At 37.1% G+C, this 7,759-nt stretch overlaps 1 protein-coding gene and 1 pseudogene across 3 annotated transcripts in view; both read left to right on the top strand.

Moving 5' to 3' along the window:
- Positions 1-7,759, top strand: part of TENM1 (teneurin transmembrane protein 1) — a 745,224-nt gene that overhangs the window by 512,950 nt on the left and 224,515 nt on the right. The window lies entirely within an intron of this gene.
- Positions 2,827-2,945, top strand: LOC111730797 (annotated as a pseudogene).

The following is a 7,759-nucleotide window of genomic DNA, read 5'->3' on the forward strand; positions in this document are numbered from 1 at the left end:
ACCGCAATGAAAAAATTCCCATTATTGAAGTTTGGGCGTCATTTATGATGCTATATCTGACAGTTTCTTTCAATATGATCCACACTGGGAAAGATTAATCATTTTACTTTTTGAGATTGATGAACTATTATACTGTTTACTTAGTTCATTTATTCATTTAGTGATAGGCACTGCCCTATACTCTGGGCTATAGCCAACAAAGTATATGCTTTCCCCTTATAATCTAGTGAGGAAGGCTGACAATAATGAAAAAGACAAATGTTAGGTAGTACTGTCAATTGAGATAAAGATTAGTTAGGCACGCAGAGTGACCATTTTAGACAAGAGTGGTCCAGGGAAGCCTCTCTGGGGAGGTAACATTAGAGCAACTAGAGCAGTGGCCTCATATCATTCATCTATATGATAGATGATCTTGGCATGACCGTTTCCTGCCAGCTAGACCCTTATGCAATAGATTGTCACACAAGCGGGAACCTGGTGGTAACTTTTAGGAGCCCACCGAATTAAGACTCTACAGCATACTGGTTACTGTACTAGATTTTACTGATAAACAGATGGGATTCCTGTCTCAAAGGAGTACACTGAGGAAATTTGAATACTTCAAACAAACTGAAGATCCTCTAGAAAGAGAAATTAGCAACATCCTTAGATCGTTAATTATGAAAAGAAAAAAAAATCAAATAGCAGATCTTCATCAATCAGTGTTGAACCTCAAAGAAATCAAATATATAGAAACCACTTAGTGATTTTGAATTAAGAGAAAAGAGAGGTAAGAAAAGCTTATATTTTAGAATATTTATTATAATATTCAAGCATTCATGGAATTACCAGTTTCAGCTATGTACGGGTAACCCCCAGAATGTCTATAAAACATAATCGTTCATAATTTTGCTGAGATACAAATTTGCTTCCATAAGCTTTGTGCTTAGCTTTTCCATGAATTCTTAGTTAAGAACTTCGAAATCTATTTGTTAATGGCAGATTTTTGTGTACTTTTCATCCAGGAATGTGAAAAACTTTATACCAGGTACACAACGCAATAAGGGGTCAATAAGTACACAATGCAACAATTGCTGAATAAATTGAATAAGCTAAGGACTAGGGAAAGCTCTTTCTAAGACATCAGCATCCGCAAATCTATCTTGTGTTCACCTTTTCTTGTAAAGGGAGGCACTGCACATGACCTGCCCACATTTGGAAAAGGAACCCATATAGGACTTAGTTTGGTCACGGTTCCTGGTGATTCTATTTGTCTTCCCATGTTGCTTTTCCTGAGCAACCTCCTTTGCTTATTGCTTCTGCACTTGTTGTTCTAAGTGGGAAGAAAGATGGTTGCTACTTGCTTATAAAGTACTTTGATCTCGTTTATATGAAAGGTGTTAAGTGTGTGAAGACAAGATCTCCTGATTTTCAGACAACTATTTTGTCTAATGCTCAAATTCAGGAAACACATGTTCAAAACACATTTAAAAATTACGAAGTGCTTCCAAGATTTATAGTGTTGACTAGCTCCTGAAGTCAATAGTCCATACCTAAAGGTACCAAAAAGAAAGAATGTGTGATTTTAACTTCTTTCAGATGCTCTTAAGCAAAGAATAAAAAGAAATTATAGCACAAATCTTCAAAAAGTTGTTCTATTATTTGTAGTATTTTGCAACTCAGGTATTCTGAGATGCTTAATTATTGTGATTAGTAATACCAGTAGCTATCTACAGCTTATCTCAGTGTAAACAGGTATTTTCTAATATTTTATCTATCTTACTGCTCAGTTAGGATTGAAATTCAAAAGGCTCAAATCTTTATTGCCTACATCTTAGCCATACTGTTTGCTTACAGTGTCTGTAGCTGGTTCTATAATCTAAATGTATCCCTAGAGAAAGCAAAATTAATGCACCTCCACTACACGCTCTGCACATAGATAGAGCACAGCAGTTGGTAAATGGCTACAGGTTATGATGTTCTCTGGATAGCACCATCTTTGTAGACATTTTCTTTTCATTTGTAGCCACATTGTTTTACACCTTAAAAAAGATCTGCATACAGTTTGCGCCCTTTAGAGTCCAGGTCAAAAGCCCTCCACCACTCCACCACTTACTAGCTGTGTTATCTTGAGTTATTTTTTTAACTTTTCTGAATATTCCTCATTTTTAAAACAAGGCTAATAGTTGTACTTACTCAGGGTTATATCAATATTAAATGAAATAAAGAAACTACCTGGCATAGTAGTGACTCATAATAAGTACTTAATAAGTATTAATATAAATATAGACTATATACTTAATAAATATCAGGGCACATAATAGAATATAATTTGAAAAGTCAGTTCAAAAGGCAATTACTATTGCTTTTATTCATTGTTATGGTATCTTTGTGAGGTGATTGGACGAAGAAGAACAATTATTCCCATTTTCAATACGGAACAAATGAGACCTAGAGCAATTTTATTTCCCAGGAAAAGTCATAACAGTGATTATTAGCAAGACAGAGTTAGAACTAGTGTGGACAGAGCTATACCACCCTTTTTCCTCTGTTAAGGGAAGAGTTAGCCATGGCCAGGCCATAGCCAAGCCAGATTTCCCTAAGTTTTATGACTCCATTACTTGAAGGGCAGATTCACAAAGTGACAGGAAAGGTTAATGAGTTTAATAAAACCCTATAAGGCTGATTACAGAGATTAACCATTTGAGTAATGTGTAAAACAGGCAAAAACAAAACAAAATAAAAAATAAACCAAAAAAGCAAAATCTTGAGACTATTGAAGAGTTGCAAGGGCTTACAGGACAAATATTTCAGGGTTCAAATTCTGGGCAAAAATAAACAGGTGTCATTTACAGCCATGCCATCCTGAACAAGCCCAATCCCGTCTGATCTCGTAAGCTAAGCAGGGTCAGGCCTGGTTAGTACTTGGATGGGAGACCACCTAGGAAGACTGGATGCTGTAGGCATAAAAAATAAAAAATGAGGGATTGTAAGCTGACAAGATCCTTGCAATCTGTGAGGTCCACCAAAGATTCCTTTGCCTAAAAATAAACAAACAAACAAACAAGTGTCTAAATGAAGCAAACTGGCACTTAATGCAGTCTTGAAAATGTGTCAGTTTTCTTATTGGCTCAAAACACTTGATCTTTTTCCCATTACTTTGGGTATCTCAAGCATCCACAATAAGTCTACTTTTGACAAGCAATTACCAGGGCAGATGGTAAAATAGTCGCCCTACCTCAGGATGAGTGCCCCCATTTTCTTTTACTTGAAATATCACTAGCCATAAGGAAAATATTCTGCTTAAAAAGCTGTCTGCATTTTCAATAGCACCAGTTTTCCAAGAGTCTTAGAGTGTTGATAGGTAATGCTCCCAGCTGCTTTTAATGTTATCCATTTGGTAGGTATTATTTATTTGGGCTAGTGACCAAATGTGTAGGATTAAATCAGCCATCTCTATTTAAGTAAAAACTAATGAAATTTTATTGAATTTGCATAGGAAATTTCACTGCATTCACATTTTTAGAACATGAAAACAGGTTTATACTATAACATTAAATGTTTTACAAGTGCTGTACCAGCTTAGATAACATATATTAAAAAATCAGCATCTGTTAGGTGGAAAGCTCCCAAATATCTGAATATTAGAACCCTCGAATGTATATAAATTATGAAATACCAAATCATAATTATATGGTAATATATAAAGGAATAATGGGGTTAGCGTTCATAAATTAAGCATTTGAGGACTATTTATTCATTCCCCCCAGTCACAGTGGTATTATTTAATTCCCTGAAATAGTCAGTGATGAGAAAGTCATAATGCACCAGAATACCGGGTTGTAAACTAGGTTAACTTTATCACATCTGTCACACAGATAACTCAAAGTACTCTATGAAACCCTTGAAACAGTGCCATAAGGGTAGGTTGCAAGTATCTCACAGCTTCATAAAAAAATATTTGAGTTGAAATTCTCTGAAGTTTTATCGAGCATGTGCTGTGTACACCAGGCACTGAAAAGGATGCAGAGAGGAAAATCACCTAGTCCTTGCCCTGGAGTGACTATCTAACAATTGGACAGAGAGATATATAACTTAGTCAAGACAGGATATGATAAGTGCAATAGCACAGATATGGGTGCTGTCTAATGAGAATAATATTGGTGGGGAAGAAATTGATGCTTGGGACAGATAAATCAGGTTAAAACATTTTTCTATTTTATTATCACTGGATTTGAAGGGACCTTACCATTCATCTTTTAGTCCAACTTCCACTCTGTCATGACAGTTGTATCATGACTCTCCAAACTACAGTTTTGAAAACCATTTCCCAGAGGTTTGTTTGGAAGAGTTAAAAAGTCATGCCTTGTTGGAAACCAGCCGACCAAGTCAAACCAGGTCCCTGAATGGGAGAGCGGGGACTGAGAAAAAAGAGAAGACAGACAGGGTGCAGGAGAGAGAACAGATCTCACAACTGTCTCACCGAGTTTATTTCTTATGCTCCTTTTTATACATAATCTGTTCCTTTGTGTATCCCAAGATAACATAATTAAAGTAACATCTTGAAGATCAAGGTACAATCAAAACTCCCTTCGACACTCCCTTCGACACTCCCTGTTTCTATTCTTAATCTTCTTCTTCCTGGAATTCCTCAGAACCAGCCTTTTCCCTTTTATATGCAAGCAGGCCTCTCGAGATAATCCATGCACTCCTTTGAATTTTGGGAGCTTTAGCTCCCTACAATTCCCCCTTTTTTACTTTATAGTAGACTGCGCCTGTCTTAAGTGGCTTCCTGCGAAACATGGAGCTTACCCGTCATTGGAACATGTATTCCATCATACATGCCCTGTCTTAGGTTGTCCAGTTTCCAAGAAGTCCTTACCCGTCTTTGACTACCAGCCACTATATTGGGGCATTTTTATTTTTTAATTTTATTGCATATATCTTGGAACCAACATCTCGCACTGCTCGTATTGCACATTTCAACAGATATGGCAATAAATACAAGATGACTAACATGAAACAGGCTAGAACGATAACAAATCCTAATAAATGAGTAAATGGTCCCCAAATAGGGACTAAACCTTTTAAACCCTTTATAAATTCTTGCACTGTTTGATCAGTATTTATTTGTAGTTCGGGAGCTTCTTTTAAGGCTAAAATGTCTCGATGTAATTGAACTAAATCTAATGACATATTAGCACTATGCCAGATCCCTTGTAAATGATTTTTTATCTTATCCCAAGGATGGGTGGTACTATTATACCTTTTTGGAGTTACACAAATCCATCGATATTGTACATGGCAACGTAAGCGGGAGGACAATCTTAAGGCTCGAACTTCATCTCCCAAAAAGTTTACTGTTTCATATAGTGCATCTAATTTTTGTTCAATTTTTTCATCAATACTTTCTTGAGATCCCATAGCTAATGAAACATTTTTTGTCAGATCATTAACAAATGTTGCAGTTTGCACAGAGTTGGACAAGGATATGGCAGCAGTGGTGGCTGTAACCACCAAGGCTAGCAGGAGTAACACAATTAGACAGCTGACAATTATTACAAGATACATTAAATTGATTAGTATTATTATCTATGGTAATATTGAAATTTCCTAACAATAATATATATGGGACATTAACACAAGTTCTAAGGGCATATGAGAATCTTTCTCCTGAACCACTACTGTGTGAATTGGTCCGAGATTCATTAGTCATGCTAATACTCATTGTCACAAGTCCAGCAGCCAGTTTCTAAATATGAGTCTACCAAGCACCAGAGCTTGTTTTCCAGAGTCCAGCAGATAAAGCAGTCCCAGTGTCATAAGGCCGAGAGAAGTCCCAAACAGTTTCATTAAATTCTCTTACCCGGTACAAAGTGACATTCTCTTGATGACAATGATGCCACCATACTGAATCTTTTTGCACATGCCTCTTCGAGTGACAAAGTTCAAACGGGATCGTATCATTGTTGCTTACAGCTTCGCCATCAGGAGCCCCAAGCATAACAGCCCCTCCTTTCTTAGGCCAAGGCTGCTCCGTGATATTCAAATACCCAGGTTGGGAAGTAGAATTGAATAGAAAACAAATAGGTAGTCCTATTGCTGATCTTGAAAAATTAAAATTATCATATACATATTGCTGTTCCATGGCTAATGGCAATCCTAAAAGTCTAGAGTTATTAGAAAAAACCTGAATCTGTGGCCCAGACCAAACAGTTGGATGTAGTACCGGAGGATCCGGGATGTAAGCCCAATGCACTGCGGCATAAACTGTTGTATTAATCAGTATTCCCATCAGAAGAATAATCTCGATGTTCATTTTCGGCATGCCGCACTAGTCGTTCAGGCAACCAGCATGCTCCGTCAGCTCCCTGCGGAAAAACACAAACATGCCCTCGTCCCCATATTAATACAAGATCTGGTCCATTCCATTGTCCGTTAACGGATCTTTCCATCTTACAGTGGCATAATTAGAAGTAGTAGTGGGATGCCATAAGCGCTCAGCTGCAGAGTGCCCTTTGGCATCCACATTTAAAAAATTTAAAATGAATAAGGCATGATTTAAATAATTTTGTGGAGAATAGGGGTATAACTCCCCCTTTTTTATTTTCTCAAGTTGAGTCTTTAGAGAGCCATGGGCACGTTCCACAATGCCTTGACCTTGTGGGTTGTAAGGAATACCAGTTTTATGTTCAATATGTAACTGAGAGCAAAATGTTTTAAAAGCGGCACTAATATAACCAGAGCCGTTGTCTGTTTTAAGAATTTGAGGACATTCAATAGCTGCAAAGCAGCGTAAGCAGTGATTAATAACATGTTTAGTAGCTTCACCAGTCAAAGCAGAAGCAAAAATGAATCCAGAAAATGTATCTACAGTGACATGTACATATTTTAATCTACCAAATTCAGGAATGTGGGTTACATCCATCTGCCAAATTTGATTCGGCATCAAACCACGGGGATTAATACCATAATGAGGAACATGAAAAAACTGAGGGCAAGTGGGACAACTTTTTATAATTTGTCTTGCTGCTTCTCTGGTGAGATGAAATTGCTTTCTTAGATAAGAGCTATTTTGATGATGTATAGCGTGAGATTGTCGTGCTTGTTCAACATTACTAGTAAGCAGACATAGGTGGGTGGCTGCATCAACAAGTGCATTAGCCTTAGACAAAGGACCAGGGAGATTTGTATGAGCTCGAATATGAGTCACATAGCAGAATTCTTTTCTGTTGTGTATAGCCAATTGAATTTGCGCCAGTAATGAATGCACCTCAGAATTGTGGGTAGCAATATAAGGTATAGTCTCCAATATGATTAAAGCTTTAGCAGTGTATTGACTATCAGTATATAGGTTAAGGCGTTGTTGAGCAAATATTTGAAAAACCGCAGAAACTGCCCGCAATTCTACAATCTGAGCAGATGCAGGGGATGTTTGTACGACAGTAGGATTTTGGTTGTCAACAGTATACACGGCTTTTCTATTAGAAGAACCATCAGTAAATATATTAAGAGCATTCTGTATCGGGGTGGTCTTAATTACGCGAGGAAAGATAAATGATTGCATATTAGCAAACTGTAAAAGTTTGTCACCAGCATAATGATTGTCGATTTTTCCTGTATAATATGCAAAGGCTATGTTCCATGAGTCAGAATTTTGAAATAACCAATTTAATTGCTGTTGAGTAAAGGGTACTACTATAATATGTGGCTCTTTGCCAAAGTACTTCCTTGACTCTTCTCTTAACAGCTGTATGAGAGAAGCCACTGCTTCATGATA

The sequence above is a fragment of the Pteropus vampyrus genome, unplaced genomic scaffold (assembly GCF_000151845.1).
Source record: "Pteropus vampyrus isolate Shadow unplaced genomic scaffold, Pvam_2.0 Scaffold335, whole genome shotgun sequence".
NCBI lineage: Eukaryota > Metazoa > Chordata > Mammalia > Chiroptera > Pteropodidae > Pteropus > Pteropus vampyrus.